Below are 18,131 nucleotides of genomic sequence, written 5' to 3'. Positions count from 1 at the left end.
CTCGTAAAATGACCCGAAGCCACTTGCTTAACAGCACTGTAAAAGATGGCAGAGTTGTCTGCCCTGGGAGGCATTGCCAATGGGTTGGCACTCGTCTCAGTCATGTTTGCTCTTTACCAACTGGCCGTATTACGTCTTTAGTGTTATGAATAGAATACTTTGGCTGTGAATACAAGTAATCAGTATATTTGTACTATAAACTTGTAACATTTTGCAATTTAACTCCTGCTGAGGAACGAATCAAGTTCCCAATAAGAGAGAATTACTAGACGATCTATCATTTTGGACGTTAGCTGGTACAATGCAGGCTACAGATTGAAATCCCATCCGCTTGTTTTATAAGTCTTTTTTTCAGTTTTAATACCACCTAACAATGCATGAAGTCTTGTCAGTCAACGGTGCAGGAGGCCACATTAGGGAATGGTTGCTTTATTTAACATTGAATTTATATATGTATCAGATGGAATAAGGTTCTCTTTTTATGATACCATCCAAGTGATGAGGCAACCCTTGGAGAAAACAGATTGCTGGTTGGTACAATGATGTACCACTTGCAATATTAGCTTATAACAGTCATTCTCTATATAAAATAGTAACAAATTAAAACATTTATTTAGGGAATACAAATATTATCATGTTTTAGGGTGTTTTTGTTCATATACAGTATTACTTAAATGGGTTTTCTGGGAATAGAAAAATATACAATAAATAACTAAAGGAAATGTAAATAATGAAAAAAAATCCTAGCCGAACCTAATTATTTTTTGTCTATGGAGGTACTCATTGTAGAATTAAACTGGCCACTGTCTGGTAACACTAACTAGCATCTTAGTACAGATGACTGTGAGCATGTGCAGTAGGAAGCTTGGCCGCTATGACCTGGAGATAGCCATTTAGTTTTCAGACAGACACGGTGGACAGCAGTGTGTGCAGCTTCTTACCTCAGCACCCTGGTATCTGCAATATTGCATCATATTGACAGTGTGAGCAGCCTCTTCTTATCTCAGCACTCCTGGTATCTGTAGTATTACATCAGATAGACAGGGTGGACAGCAGTGTGAGTGGCCTTTCCTTAAGCCCAGCACCCCTTGATTATCCAGTATTAGATCAGAGGTACAGGATGGACAGCAGTGTGAGCAGCCTCTTCTTACCTCAGCACCCTGGGTATCTCCAGTATTAGACCAGATAGACAGGGTGGACAGCAGTGTGAGCAGCATCTTGTTACCTCAGCACCCTTGGTATCTCTAGTATTAGATCAGATAGACAGGGTTGACAGCAGTGTGAGCAGCCTCTTCTTACCTCAGCACCCCTGATATCTCCATTATTAGATCAGATAGACAAAGTGGACCGCAGTGTGAGCAGCCTATTCTTACCTCAGCACTCCTGGTATCTGTAGTATTACATCATATAGACAGGGTGGACAGCAGTGTGAGTGGCCTTTCCTTTAACCCAGCACCCCTTTATTATCCAGTATTAGATCAGATAGACAGGGTGGACAGCAGTGTGTGCAGCGTCTTCTTACCTCAGCACCCTTGGTATCTCCAGTATTAGATCAGATAGACAGGGTGGACAGCAGTGTGAGCAGCCTCTTCTTACCTCATCACCCCTGATATCTCCATTATTAGATCAGATGCAGAGGGAGAATCAGCCTCTTGTTTCCTAATCACCCCTGGTATCTTCAGTATTTGATCAGATAGACAGGGTGGACAGCAGTGTGAGCAGCATCTTCTTACCTCAGCACCCTTGGTATCTCCAGTAGTAGATCAGATAGACAGGGTGGACAGCAGTGTGAGCAGCCTCTTCTTACCTCAGCACTCCTGGTATCTCTAGTATTAGATCAGATAGACAAAGTGGACCGCAGTGTGAGCAGCCTATTCTTACCTCAGCACTCCTGGTATCTGTAGTATTACATCATATAGACAGGGTGGACAGCAGTGTGAGTGGCCTTTCCTTTAACCCAGCACCCCTTTATTATCCAGTATTAGATCAGATAGACAGGGTGGACAGCAGTGTGAGCAGCCTCTTCTTACCTCATCACCCCTGATATCTCCATTATTAGATCAGATGCAGAGGGAGAATCAGCCTCTTGTTTCCTCCTCACCCCTGGTATCTTCAGTATTAGATCAGATAAACAGGGAGGACAGCAGTGTGAGCAGCATCTGTTGTGAATTCTGTTGTCGAACTCCTTCCTGTGGTCGTGAATGGTACTTCGGCGAGTTCTGTCCATAGACTCCCTCTGGTGGCTGTGAGTGGAGCTGCTGCTTCTGAGGTTCTGGGATGCAGAGTGGCATCTCCGCACCGTTAGTCGGTGCGGAGGTCTTTTTGCACACTCTGCGTGGACTTTTGTAGTTTTTTGTGCTGACCGCAAAGATACCTTTCCTATCCTCTGTCTGATTAGTAAGTCTGGCCTCCCTTTGCTGAAACCTGTTTCATTTCTGCGTTTGTGACTTTCATCTTTACTCACAGTCAATATATGTCGGGGGCTGCCTTTTCCTTTGGGGAATTTCTCTGAGGCAAGGTAGGCTTTATTTTCTATCTCAAGGGCTAGCTAGCTCTTAGGCTGTGAAGAGGCGTCTAGGGAGAGTCAGGAACGCTCCACGGCTATTTCTAGTTGTGTGATAGGATTAGGGGTTGCGGTCAGCAGAGCTCCCACATCCCAGAGCTTGTCCTGTGTGAGTTTAACTATCAGGTCGTGCCGGGTGCTCCTAACCACCAGGTCCATAACAGTACAGCTGGCAAAAAGTATTAATGCATCTCAATAGAGGGATAAGAGAAGTTCTGAGACCATTTTTTTTTTCTTTGCACTGTGTTTTGTCTTTCTTTTCCCCTAAACCTTTGGGTGGTTCAGGACACAGGTGTAGATATGGACATTCAAGGTCTGTCCTCTTGTGTGGATCGTCTCACTGCAAGGGTACAAAACATTAAAGATTTTGTGGTTCAGAATCCGATGTTGGAGCCTAGAATTCCTATTCCTGATTTATTTTCTGGGGATAGATCTAAGTTCTTGAATTTCAAAAATAATTGTAAACTGTTTCTAGCTTTGAAACCCCGCTCCTCTGGTGACCCCGTTCAACAAGTAAAAATCATTATTTCTTTGTTGCGTGGTGACCCTCAAGACTGGGCATTTTCCCTTGCGCCAGGAGATCCTGCATTGCGTGATGTTGATGCGTTTTTTTTGGCGCTTGGATTGCTTTATGATGAACCAAATTCAGTGGATCAGGCAGAGAAAATCTTGCTGGCTTTGTGTCAGGGTCAGGATGAAGCGGAGGTGTACTGTCAGAAGTTTAGAAAGTGGTCTGAGCTTACTCAGTGGAATAAGTGTGCCCTGGCGGCAATTTTCAGAAAGGGTCTTTCTGAAGCCCTTAAGGATGTCATGGTGGGATTTCCCACGCCTGCTGGTCTGAATGAGTCTATGTCCTTGGCCATTCAGATCGATCGGCGCTTGCGTGAGCGCAAAGCTGTGCACCATTTGGCGGTGTTCTCTGAGCATAGGCCTGAGCCTATGCAATGTGATTGGACTTTGACCAGAGCTGAACGGCAAGAACACAGATGTCGGAATGGGCTGCGTTTTTACTGTGGTGAATCCACTCATGCTATCTCCGATTGTCCTAAGCGGTTCGCTAGGTCTGCCACCATTGGTACAGTACAGTCTAAATTTCTTTTGTCCGTTACTCTGATTTGCTCTCTGTCGTCCTATTCTGTTATGGCATTTGTGGATTCAGGCGCTGCCCTGAATTTGATGGACTTGGAGTTTGCCAGACGCTGTGGTTTTTTTCTTGGAGCCCTTGCAGTATCCTATTCCATTGAGAGGAATTGATGCTACGCTTTTGGCCAAGAATAAGCCTCAGTACTGGACTCAATTGACCATGTGCATAGCTCCTGCGCACCAGGAGGATATTCGCTTTTTGGTGTTGCATAATCTGCATGATGTGGTCGTTTTGGGGTTGCCATGGCTACAGGTCCATAATCCAGTGTTGGATTGGAAATCTATGTCTGTGTCCGGCTGGGGTTGTCAGGGGGTACATGGTGATGTTCCATTGTTGTCAATTTCGCCTTCCACTCCTTCTGAGGTCCCTGAGTTTTTGTCAGATTACCGGGATGTATTTGAAGAGCCCAAATCCGGTGCCCTACCTCCTCATAGGGATTGCGATTGTGCTATTTATTTGATTCCTGGTAGTAAGTTTCCTAAAGGCCGACTGTTTAATTTATCTGTGCCAGAGCACGCCGCTATGCAGAGTTATATAAAGGAATCCTTGGAGAAGGGTCATATTCGCCCGTCGTCGTCACCATTGGGAGCAGGGTTCTTTTTTGTGGCCAAGAAGGATGGCTCTTTGAGACCTTGTATTGATTACCGTCTTCTTAATAACATCACAGTCAAATTTCAGTATCCTTTGCCGCTGCTGTCTGATTTGTTTGCTCGGATTAAGGGGGCTAGTTAGTTCACCAAGATAGATCTTCGAGGGGCGTATAATCTTGTGCGAATTAAACAGGGCGATGAATGGAAAACAGCATTTAATACGCCCGAGGGCCATTTTGAGTACCTGGTTATGCCATTCGGGCTTTCTAATGCTCCATCTGTGTTTCAGTCCTTTATGCATGACCTCTTCCGAGAGTACCTGGATAGATTCATGATTGTATATTTGGATGACATTTTGGTCTTTTCGGATGATTGGGAGTCTCATGTGAAGCAGGTCAGAATGGTGTTCCAGGTCCTTCGTGCGAATTACTTGTTTGTGAAGGGGTCTAAGTGTCTCTTTGGAGTTCAGAAGGTTTCATTTTTGGGTTTCATTTTTTCCCCTTCTACTATCGAGATGGACCCTGTTAAAGTTCAGGCCATTTATGATTGGACTCAGCTGACATCTGTGAAGAACCTGCAAAAGTTCCTGGGCTTTGCTAATTTTTACCATTGCTTCATCGCTAATTTTTCTAGTATTGCTAATCCGTTGACTTATTTGACCAAGAAAGGTGCTGATGTGGTCAATTGGTCCTCTGTGGCTGTAGAGGCTTTTCAGGAGTTGAAGCGTCGTTTTTCTTCTGCCCCTGTGTTGTGCCAGCCAGATGTTTCGCTCCCGTTTCAGGTCGGACTTGATGCTTTTGAGATTGGAGCAGGGGCTGTTTTGTCGCAAAGAAGTTCTGATGGCTCGGTGATGAAACCATGTGCCTTCTTTTCTATAAAATTCTCGCCTGCTGAGCGCAATTATGATGTTGGCAATCGAGAGTTGGCCATGAAGTGGGCATTCGAGGAGTGGCGACATTGGCTTGAAGGAGCTAAACATCGCGTGGTGGTCTTGACGGATGACAAGAATTTGACTTATCTCGAGTCTGCCAAACGGTTGAATCCTAGACAGGCTCGATGGTCGCTCTTTTTCTCCCGTTTTGATTTTGTGGTTTCATACCTTCCGGGATCTAAGAATGTGAAGGCTGATGCCCTGTCAAGGAGTTTTGTGCCTGACTCTCCGGGTGTTCCGGAGCCGGCGGGTATTCTTAAAGAGGGGGTAATTTTGTCTGCCATCTCCCCTGATTTGCGGCGCATGCTGCAGAAGTTTCAGGCTGATAGACCTGACCGTTGTCCAACGGAGAAGCTGTTTGTCCCTGATAGATGGACTAGTAGAGTTATCTCTGAGGTTCATTGTTCGGTGTTGGCTGGTCATCCTGGAATCTTTGGTACCAGAGATTTGGTGGCTAGATCCTTTTGGTGGCCTTCTTTGTCACGGGATGTGCGTTCTTTTGTGCAGTCCTGTGGGACTTGTGCTCGGGATAAGCCATGCTGTTCTCGTGCCAGTGGGTTGCTTTTGCCCTTGCCGGTCCCGAAGAGGCCCTGGACGCATATTTCCATGGATTTTATTTCTGATTTCCCTGTTTCTCAAAGGATGTCGGTCATTTAGGTGGTTTGTGATCGCTTCTCTAAGATGGTCCATTTGGTACCCTTGTCTAAATTGCCTTCCTCCTCTGATTTGGTGCCATTGTTTTTCCAGCATGTGGTTCGTTTGCATGGCATTCCAGAGAACATCGTCTCGGACAGAGGTTCCCAGTTTGTTTTGATGTTTTGGCGGTCCTTTTGTGCTAAGATGGGCATTGATTTGTCTTTTTCTTCCGCTTTCCATCCTCAGACTAATGGCCAAACCGAACGAACTAATCAGACTTTGGAAACATATCTGAGATGCTTTGTTTCTGCTGTTCAGGATGATTGGGTGCCCTTCTTGCCTTTGGCTGAGTTCGACCTTAATAATCGGGCCAGCTCGGCTACTTTGGTTTCCCCTTTTTTCTGTAATTCTGGTTTCCATCCTCGTTTCTCTTCAGGGCAGGTTGAGCCTTCGGACTGTCCTGGTGTGGATACTGTGGTGGACAGGTTGCAGCAGATTTGGACTCATGTGGTGGACAATTTGACATTGTCCCAGGAGAAGGCTCAACGTTTCGCTAACCGCCGGCGCTGTGTTGGTCCCCGACTTCATGTTGGGGATTTGGTTTGGTTGTCATCTCGTCATGTTCCTATGAGGGTTTTCTCTCCTAAGTTTAAGCCTCGTTTCATTGGGCCATATAAGATTTCTGAAGTTCTTAATCCTGTGTCATTTCGTTTGGACCTTCCAGCTTCTTTTGCCATCCAAAATGTGTTCCATAGGTCGTTGTTGCGGAGATACGTGGTGCCTATGGTTCCCTCCGTTGATCCTCCTGCCCCGGTGTTGGTTGAGGGGGAGTTGGAGTATGTGGTGGAGAAGATTTTGGATTCTCGTGTTTCGAGACGGAAACTCCAGTTTCTGGTCAAGGGGAAGGGTTATGGTCAGGAAGATAATTCCTGGGTTTTTGCCTCTGATGTTCATGCTGCCGATCTAGTTCGTGCCTTTCATTTGGCTCATGCTGATCGGCCTGGGGGCTCTGGTGAGGGTTCGGTGACCCCTCCTCAAGGGGGGGGTACTGTTGTGAATTCTGTTGTCGAACTCCCTCCTGTGGTCGTGAATGGTGCTTCGGCGAGTTCTGTCCATGGACTCCCTCTGGTGGCTGTGAGTGGAGCTGCTACTTCTGAGGTTCCTTACACAGGTGACGTGGTTTATCCTTTGGTTGGCTGCTCTATTTAACTCCACTCAGATCGTTACTCCATGCCAGATGTCAATGTTCCTGCATTGGTTCAGTTCGCTCTTGGATCTTTCTGGTGACCTGTCTACTCCAGCAGAAGCTAAGTTCCTGCTTGTTATTATTTGTTCATTGTTTCCTTGTCCAGCTGCATATTATGATTTTGCCTTGCTAGCTGGAAGCTCTAGGATGCAGAGTGGCATCTCCGCACCGTTAGTCGGTGCGGAGGTCTTTTTGCACACTCTGCGTGGTCTTTTGTAGTTTTTTGTGCTGACCGCAAAGATACCTTTCCTATCCTCTGTCTATTTAGTAAGTCTGGCCTCCCTTTGCTGAAACCTGTTTCATTTCTGCGTTTGTGACTTTCATCTTTACTCACAGTCGATATATGTGGGGGGCTGCCTTTTCCTTTGGGGAATTTCTCTGAGGCAAGGTAGGCTTTATTTTCTATCTCTAGGGCTAGCTAGCTCTTAGGCTGTGAAGAGGCGTCTAGGGAGAGTCAGGAACGCTCCACGGCTATTTCTAGTTGTGTGATAGGATTAGGGGTTGCGGTCAGCAGAGCTCCCACATCCCAGAGCTTGTCCTGTGTGAGTTTAACTATCAGGTCGTGCCGGGTGCTCCTAACCACCAGGTCCATAACAAGCATCTTCTCACCTCAATACCCCTGGTATTTCCAGTATTAGATCATATAAACAGGGAGGACAGCAGTGTGAGCAGCATCTTCTTACCTCAGCACCCCTGGTATTTCCAGTATTAGATCAGATAAACAGGGAGGACAGCAGTGTGAGCAGCATCTTCTTACCTCAGCACCCCTGGTATTTCCAGTATTAGATCAGATAAACAGGGAGGACAGCAGTGTGAGCAGCATCGTCTTACCTCGGCACCCCTGGCATCTCCAGTATTAGATCAGATAGACAAGGTGGACAGTAGTGTGAGCGATCTTTTCTTATCACAGGATCCTTGGTATGTTCAGTATTAGATCAGACAGACAGGGTGGACAGCAGTTTGAGTATCCTCTTCCTATCTCAGCACAACTGATATGCCCATTATTAGACCGGATAGACAGGGTTTACATCAGTGTGAGCAGCCCCTTCAAACCTCAGCATCCCTGGAAAATTCAGTATTAGGTCAGATAGACAGGGTAGATATTAGTGTGAGCAGCTTTTTATTATTATAGGGTCCCATACATCTGACCAAAATGCTAATGGGGACCCATGTTCAAATTTTGCACTGGTGCCCATAGGACTCTAGCTACTCCACTGATGCTAACTTGGGATATTTACTAATTTATTTTTTAAGACAATTTCTTTAGTTATCTTTCTATTTCAGGAAAACTCCTTTAAAATTAAAGTGCTATTGTACAATGTCATGTGCGCCACTCTTTTTCGAATGAAATATTTGATTAGGAAGTCCTTTAGAGAAATAGTGCACCCTTGTGTGTTAGTTCACTTTACCCACTAGTCTAAGTGTTCCAGCAAGTGTAAGATATGATTATGACAAATTCCTACGTTATGTTCATAGAATCATGTTATAAAAGGGGTAGAGTTTAACATTGCAATACAAAAGACTCAGAGTTGTTGAAAGGGAATCTGTCAATAGGTTTTTCTACCTAATCTGAGAGCAGCATGATGTAGTGGCAGAGACCCTTGATTCCAGCGATGTGTAACTTAATGCACTGGGTGCTGCTGCTTGGATTGCACAGGCAGAAAGCTACCAATGGTGGGGGTAGGGTTGGACTACTTGGCTGCAGATTTACTTTAAGTCATCTAGTGATAAACTCCTGCTGATAAAACAGTGATTTTTTTTTTTCAAAACTACACCAAGTAGCCCAGTAAGTGACACATCACTGGAGTTCGCGTCCCTATGTCTACATTATGGTGCTCTCAGATTACCACAAAAAGTTAAGAACAAAAAAAAATTGGTAATGAGCCCTAAAGCAGAACAATGTCTAAAAAAATTGCAAACTTTATTATGTAGGTACATCTTATTAAAAGAAGCTCACAGGAGAAACAAAGCTCATTTTCTCCCAGGAGCTGCACTTTCAGTACTGGGTTCGGGCACCATCATAATGCAGTTAACCTAAAGGTTAACTCTATATCTGCAGGTTAATAGTGTTATCCAACCTGAAAGGTTCCCTTTAAGACACATTTCTTTTATTTTCAGCTGTGTTGCCATACAGAACTGCCTATTCCTGTTCCCGGCTTGGTAGTCCTCCATCTTGCACACCAGTCTTGAACCCATAAAGTGGTATCGAGAGATCTCTACGGAGACTTCTCTGTTGAATGCTGGATTTACCAGCAATGAACGTGTAATGTTTAAGTTCTGGACAATTGCACTTAACTGAATTTGAGAGCATTTAGTGTTATGACCTGGTGGTGAGGACAATAATGAACCTGGTGGTTAAGAGCACACGGAATGACCTGATAGTTACAAATAATACAGGACAAGCTCTGAGACGTGGGAACTCTGCTGACCGCAATCCCTAATCCTATCACACACACTAGAAATAGCCGTGGATTGCTCCTAACGCTCCCTATGCAACTCGTCACAGCCTAAGGAACTAGCTAGCCCTAGAGATAGAAAAATAAAGCCTACCTTGCCTCAGAGAAATTCCCCAAAGGAACAGGCAGCCCCCCACATATAATGACTGTGAGTTAAGATGAAAATTACAAACACAGAGATGAAATAGATTTAGCAAAGTGAGGCCCGACTTACTGAACAGACAGAGGATAGGAAAGGTAACTTTGCGGTCAGCACAAAAAACTACAAAAAGACCACGCAGAGGGCGCAAAAAGACCCTCCGCACCGACTCACGGTGCGGAGGCGCTCCCTCTGCGTCCCAGAGCTTCCAGCAAGCAAGACAAAAATAAAAATAGCAAGCTGGACAGAAAAAATAGCAAACAGAGAAAAACAAGCAGGAACTTAGCTTCTGCTGGGAAGACAGGTCACAAGAACGATCCAGGAGCGAACTAGACCAATACTGGAACATTGACAGGTGGCATGGAGCAATGATCTAGGTGGAGTTAAATAGAGCAGCCAGCTAACGAATTAACCTCGTCACCTGTGGAAGGAACCTCAGAAGCCGCAGCCCCACTCACAACCACCAGAGGAAGCCCATGGACAGAACCAGCCGAAGTACCATTCATGACCACAGGAGGGAGCTTAACAACAGAATTCACAACAGTAACCCCCCCTTGAGGAGGGGTCACCGAACCCTCACCAGAGCCCCCAGGCCGACCAGGACGAGCCAAATGAAAGGCACGAACCAGATCGGCAGCATGAACATCAGAGGCAAAGACCCAGGAATTATCTTCCTGACCATAACCCTTCCACTTGACCAGGTACTGGAGTTTCCGTCTCGAAATACGAGAATCCAAAATCTTCTCCACCACATACTCCAACTCCCCCTCAACCAACACCGGGGCAGGAGGATCAACGGATGGAACCACAGGCGCCACGTATCTCCGCAACAACGACCTATGGAATACATTATGGATGGCAAAAGAAGCTGGAAGGGTCAAACGAAATGACACAGGATTGGGAACCTCAGAAATCTTATACGGACCAATGAAACGAGGCTTAAACTTAGGAGAGGAAACCTTCATAGGAACATAACGAGACGACAACCAAACCAAATCCCCAACACGAAGTCGGGGACCCACACAGCGCCGGCGGTTAGCGAAACGTTGAGCCTTCTCCTGGGACAATGTCAAATTGTCCACCACATGAGTCCAAATCTGCTGCAACCTATCCACTACAGTATCTACACCAGGACAGTCCGAAGACTCAACCTGCCCTGAAGAGAAACGAGGATGGAAACTAGAATTGCAGAAAAACGGCAAAACCAAAGTAGCTGAGCTGGCCCGATTATTAAGGGCGAACTCAGCCAAAGGCAAAAAGGACACCCAATCATCCTGATCAGCAGAAACAAAGCATCTCAGATATGTTTCCAAAGTCTGATTAGTACGTTCGGTTTGACCATTTGTCTGAGGATGGAAAGCCGAGGAAAAAGACAAATCAATGCCCATCATAGCACAAAAGGATCGCCAAAACCTTGAAACAAACTGGGAACCTCTGTCCGAAACAATGTTCTCCGGAATGCCATGTAAACGAACCACATGCTGGAAAAACAACGGCACCAAATCAGAGGAGGAAGGCAATTTAGACAAGGGTACCAAATGGACCATCTTAGAGAAGCAATCACAAACCACCCAAATGACCGACATCTTTTGAGAGACAGGGAGATCCGAAATAAAATCCATAGAAATATGCGTCCAAGGCCTCTTCGGGACCGGCAAGGGCAAAAGCAACCCACTGGCACGAGAACAGCAGGGCTTAGCCCGAGCACAAGTCCCACAGGACTGCACAAAAGAACGCACATCCCGCGACAAAGACGGCCACCAAAAGGATCTAGCCACCAAATCTCTGGTACCAAAGATTCCAGGATGACCAGGCAACACCGAACAATGAACCTCAGAGATAACTCTACTAGTCCATCTATCAGGGACAAACAGTTTCTCCGCTGGGCAACGGTCAGGTCTATCAGCCTGAAATTTTTGCAGCACCTGCCGCAAATCAGGGGAGATGGCAGACAAAATTACCCCCTCTTTAAGAATACCCGCCGGCTCAGGAACACCCGGAGAGTCGGGCACAAAACTCCTTGACAGGGCATCAGCCTTCACATTCTTAGAGCCCGGAAGGTACGAAACCACAAAATCAAAACGGAAGAAAAATAGCGACCAACGAGCCTGTCTAGGATTCATCCGTTTGGCAGACTCGAGATAAGTCAAATTCTTGTGATCCGTCAAGACCACCACGCGATGGTTGGCTCCTTCAAGCCAATGATGCCACTCCTCGAATGCCCACTTCATGACCAACAACTCTCGATTGCCAACATCATAATTGCACTCAGCAGGCGAAAACTTTCTAGAAAAGAAGGCACATGGTTTCATCACCGAGCCATCAGAACTTCTTTGCGACAAAACAGCCCCTGCTCTAATCTCAGAAGCATCAACCTCGACCTGAAACGGGAGCGAAACATCTGGCTGGCACAACACAGGGGCAGAAGAAAAACGACGCTTCAACTCCTGAAAAGCTTCCACAGCCGCAGAAGACCAATTGACCACATCAGCACCCTTCTTGGTCAGATCAGTCAACGGTTTAGCAACACTAGAAAAATTACTGATGAAGCGACGATAAAAATTAGCAAAGCCCAGGAACATTTGCAGACTCTTCACAGATGTCGGCTGAGTCCAGTCATAAATGGCCTGAACTTTAACAGGGTCCATCTCGATAGTAGAAGGGGAAAAAATGAAACCCAAAAATGAAACCTTCTGAACTCCAAAGAGACACTTAGACCCCTTCACAAACAAAGAATTAGCACGAAGGACCTGGAACACCATTCTGACCTGCTTCACGTGAGACTCCCAATCATCCGAGAAGACCAAAATATCATCCAAATATACAATCAGGAATTTATCCAGGTACTCTCGGAAGATGTCATGCATAAAGGACTGAAATACTGATGGAGCATTGGAAAGCCCAAATGGCATAACCAGGTACTCAAAATGGCCCTCGGGCGTATTAAATGCTGTTTTCCATTCATCACCCTGTTTACTACGCACAAGATTATACGCACCACAAAGATCTATCTTGGTGAACCAACTAGCCCCCTTAATCCGAGCAAATAAATCAGTCAGCAGTGGCAAAGGGTACTGAAATTTGACTGTGATCTTATTAAGAAGGCGGTAATCAATACAAGGTCTCAAAGAACCATCCTTCTTGGCCACAAAAAAGAACCCTGCTCCCAATGGTGACGACGACGGGCGAATATGACCCTTCTCCAAGGATTCCTTTATATAACTCCGCATAGCGGCGTGTTCTGGCACAGATAAATTGAACAGTCGGCCCTTAGGAAACGTACTACCAGGAATCAAATTGATAGCACAATCGCAATCCCTATGAGGAGGTAGGGCACTGGATTTGGGCTCATCAAATACATCCCGGTAATCCGACAAAAACTCCGGGACTTCAGAAGAGGTGGATGACGAAATAGACAAAAATGGAACATCACCATGTACCCCCTGACAATCCCAGCTGGACACAGACATAGATTTCCAATCCAATGCTGGATTATGGACCTGTAGCCATGGCAACCCCAAAACGACCACATCATGCAGATTATGCAACACCAAAAAGCGAATATCCTCCTGGTGCGCAGGAGCCATGCACATGGTCAATTGGGTCCAGTACTGGGGCTTATTCTTGGCCAAAGGCGTAGCATCAATTGCTCTCAATGGAATAGGATACTGCAAGGGCTCCAAGAAAAAACCACAGCGCCTAGCATACTCCAAGTCCATCAAATTCAGGGCAGCGCCTGAATCCACAAATGCCATAACAGAATAGGATGACAAAGAACAAATCAGAGTAACGGACAAAAGAAATTTTGACTGTACCATACCAATGGTGGCAGACCTAGCGAACCGCTTAGTGCGCTTAGGACAATCGGAGATAGCATGAGTGGAATCACCACAGTAAAAACACAGCCCATTCCGACGTCTGTGTTCTTGCCGTTCAGCTCTGGTCAAAGTCCTATCACATTGCATAGGCTCAGGTCTATGCTCACATATTACCGCCAAATGGTGCACAACTTTACGCTCACGCAAGCGTCGATCGATCTGAATGGCCAAAGACATAGACTCATTCAGACCAGCAGGCATGGGAAATCCCACCATGACATACTTAACCCCTTTACCCCCAAGGGTGGTTTGCACGTTAATGACCGGGCCAATTTTTACAATTCTGACCACTGTCCCTTTGTGAGGTGTTAACTCTGGAACGCTTTAACGGATCCCAGTGATTCTGACATTGTTTTCTCATGACATATTGTACTTCATGACAATGGTAAAAATTCTTTGATAGTACCTGCGTTTATTTGTGAAAAAAATGGAAATTTGGCGAAAATTATGAAAATTTCGCAATTTTCCAACTTTGAATTTTTATGCAATTAAATCACAGAGATTTGTCACACAAAATACTTAATAATTAACATTTCCCACATGTCTACTTTACATCAGCACAATTTTGGAACCAAAATTTTTTTTTGTTAGGGAGTTATAAGGGTTAAAAGTTGACCAGCAATTTCTACAACACCATTTTATTTTAGGGACCACATCTCATTTGAAGTCATTTTGAGGAGTCTATATGATAGAAAATACCCAAGTGTGACACCATTCTAAAAACTACACCCCTCAAGGTGCTCAAAACCATATTCAAGAAGTTTATTAACCCTTCTGGTGCTTCACATGAATTTTTTGAATGTTTAAATAAAAATGAACATTTAACTTTTTTTCACAAAAAATTTAATTCAGCTCCAATTTGTTTTATTTTACCAAGGGTAACAGGAGAAAATAGACCCCAAACATTGTTGTACAATTTGTCCTGAGCACGACAATACCCCACAAGTGGGAGTAAACCACTGTTTGGGCGCATGGCAGAGCTCGGAAGCGAAGGAGCGCCATTTGACTTTTCAATGCAAAATTGACTGGAATTGAGATGGGACGCCATGTTTCGTTTGGAGAGCCCCTGATGTGCCTAAACATTGAAACCCCCCACAAGTGACACCATTTTGGAAAGTAGACCCCTTAAGGAACTTATCTAGATGTGTGGTGAGCACTTTGACCCACCAAGTGCTTCACAGAAGTTTATAATGTAGAACCGTAAAAATAAAAAATCATATTTTTTCACAAAAATTAACTTTCCGCCCCCAATTTTTTATTTTCCCAAGGGTAAGAGAAGAAATTGGACCCCGAAAGTTGTTATACAATTTGTCCTGAGTACGCTGATACCCCATATGTGGGGGTAAACCACTGTTTGGGCGGATGGGAGAGCTCGGAAGTGAAGGAGCGCTGTTTGACTTTTCAATGCAAAATTGACAGGAATTGAGATGGGACGCCATGTTGCGTTTGGAGAGCCCCTGATGTGCCTAAACATTGAAACCCCCCACAAGTGACACCATTTTGGAAAGTAGACCCCCTAAGGAACTTATCTAGATGTGTGGTGAGCACTTTGACCCACCAAGTGCTTCACAGAAGTTTATAATGCAGAGCCGTAAAAATAAAACAAAAAATTTTTCCCACAAAAATTATTTTTTTAGCCCCCAGTTTTGTATTTTCCCAAGGGTAACAGGAGAAAGTGGACCCCAAAATTTGTTGCCCAATTTGTTCTGAGTGCGATGATACACCATATGTGGGGGGAACCACTGTTTGGGCGCATGGGAGGGTTCGGAAGGGAAGGAGTGTCATTTGAATGCAGACTTAAGGTACCGTCACACTTAGCGACGCTGCAGCGATACCGACAACGATCCGGATCGCTGCATCGTCGCTGTTTGGTCGCTGGAGAGCTGTCACACAGACAGCTCTCCAGCGACCAACGATCCCGAGGTCCCCGGTAACCAGGGTAAACATCGGGTAACTAAGCGCAGGGCCGCGCTTAGTAACCCGATGTTTACCCTGGTTACCAGCGTAAAAAAACAAACAGTACATACTTACATTCAGCTGTCTGTCCCTTGCCGTCTGGTCCCTGCACTGACTGCTGGCCGTAAAGTGAAAGTGAAAGCACAGCACAGCGGTGAGTCACACAGCGGTGACTCACCGCTGTGGCTGTGCTCTGCTTTCACTACGGCCAGCAGTCAAGGCAGGAACCAGACGGCAAGGGACAGACAGCTGAATGTAAGTATGTACTGTTTGTTTTTTTACGCTGGTAACCAGGGTAAACAGCGGGTTACTAAGCGCGGCCCTGCGCTTAGTTACCCGATGTTTACCCTGGTTACCAGTGAAGACATCGCTGAATCGGTGTCACACACGCCGATTCAGCGATGTCTACGGGGAGTCCAGCGACGAAATAAAGTTCTGGACTTTCTTCCCCGACCAGCGATCTCCCAGCAGGGGCCTGATCGCTGCTGCCTGTCACACTGGACGATATCGCTAGCGAGGACGCTGCAACGTCACGGATCGCTAGCGATATCGTCTAGTGTGACAGTACCTTTAGATGGAATGGTCTGCAGGTGTCACATTGCGTTTGCAGAGCCCCTAATGTACCGAAACAGTAGAAACCCCCCACAAGTGACACCATTTTGGAGACTAGACCCCCTAAGGAACTCATCTAGATGTGTTGTGAGAGCTTTGAACCCCCAAGTGTTTCCCTACAGTTTGTAACGCAGAGCCGTGAAAATTGAAAAAAAAAATCTTTCCCCCCAAAATTATTTTTTAGCCCCCAGTTTTGTATTTTCCCGAGGGTAAGAGGAGAAATTTGACCCCAAAAGTTGTTGTCCAATTTGTCCTGAGTACGCTGATACCCCATATGTTGGGGGGAACCACCGTTTGGGCGCATGGGAGGGCTCGGAAGGGAAGGAGTGCCATTTGGAATTCAGACTTAGATGGAATGGTCTGCAGGCGTCACATTGCGTTTGCAGAACCCCTAATGTACCTAAACAGTAGAAATCCCCCACAAGTGACCCCATATTGGAAACTAGACCCAAATGGAACTTATTTAGATGTGTTGTGAGAACTTTGAACCCCCAAGTGTTTCACTACAGTTTATAACGCAGAGCCGTGAAAATAAAAAATCTTTTTTTTCCCACAAAAATTATATTTTAGCCCCCAGTTTTGTATTTTCCCAAGGGTAACAGGAGAAATTGGACCCCAAAAGTTGTTGTCCTATTTGTCCTGAGTATGCTGATACCCCATATGTTGGGGTAAACCCCTGTTTGGGCACACGGGAGAGCTCAGAAGGGAAGGAGCACTGTTTTACGTTTTCAACGCAGAATTGGCTGGAATTGAGATCGGACGCCATGTCGCGTTTGGAGAGCCCCTGATGTGCCTAAACAGTGGAAACCCCCCAATTATAACTGAAACCCTAATCCAAACACACCCCTAACCCTAATCCCAACAGTAACCCTAACCACACCTCTAACCCTGACACACACCTAACCCTAATCCCAACCCTATTCCCAACTGTAAATGTAATCTAAACCCTAACCGTAACTTTAGCCCCAACCCTAACTGTAGCCTTAACCCTAGCCCCAACCCTAACTTTAGCCCCAACCCAAACTGTAGCCCTAACCCTAGCCCTAACCATAGCCCTAACCCTAACTTTAGCCCCAACCCTAACTGTAGCCCTAACCACAGCCCTAACCACAGCCCTAGCCCTAACCCTAGCCCTAACCCTAACCCTAGCCCTAACCCTAGCCCTAACCCTAGCCCTAACCCTAGCCCTAATGGAAAAATGGAAATAAATACATTTTTTTAATTTTTCCCTAACTAAGGGGGTGATGAAGGGGGGTTTGATTTACTTTTATAGCGGGTTTTTTAGCGGATTTTTATGATTGGCAGCCGTCACACACTGAAAGATGCTTTTTATTGCAAAAAATATTTTTTGCATTACCACATTTTGAGAGCTATAATTTTTCCATATTTTGGTTCACAGAGTCATGTGAGGTCTTGTTTTTTGCGGGACGAGTTGACATTTTTATTGGTAACATTTTCGGGCACGTTACATTTTTTGATCGCTTTTTATTCCGATTTTTGCGAGGCAGAATGACCAAAAACCAGCTATTCATGAATTTCTTTTGGGGGAGGCGTTTCTACCGTTCCGCGTTTGGTAAAATTGATAAAGCAGTTTTATTCTTCGGGTCAGTACGATTACAGCGACATCTCATTTATATCATTTTTTATGTTTTGGCGCTTTTATACGATAAAAACTATTTTATAGAAAAAATAATTATTTTTGCATCGCTTTATTCTCAGGACTATAATTTTTTTTTTTTTGCTAATGATGCTGTATGGCAGCTCGTTTTTTGCGGGACAAGATGACGCTTTCAGCGGTATCATGGTTATTTATATCTGTCTTTTTGATCGCGTGTTATTCCACTTTTTGTTCGGCGGTATGATAATAAAGCGTTGTTTTTTGCCTCGTTTTTTTTTTTTTTTTTCTTACGGTGTTTACTGAAGGGGTTAACTAGTGGGCCAGTTTTATAGGTTGGGTCGTTACGGACGCGGCGATACTAA

Source organism: Ranitomeya imitator, chromosome 9 (assembly GCF_032444005.1).
Source record: "Ranitomeya imitator isolate aRanImi1 chromosome 9, aRanImi1.pri, whole genome shotgun sequence".
NCBI lineage: Eukaryota > Metazoa > Chordata > Amphibia > Anura > Dendrobatidae > Ranitomeya > Ranitomeya imitator.
This window is presented reverse-complemented; position numbering follows the sequence as displayed.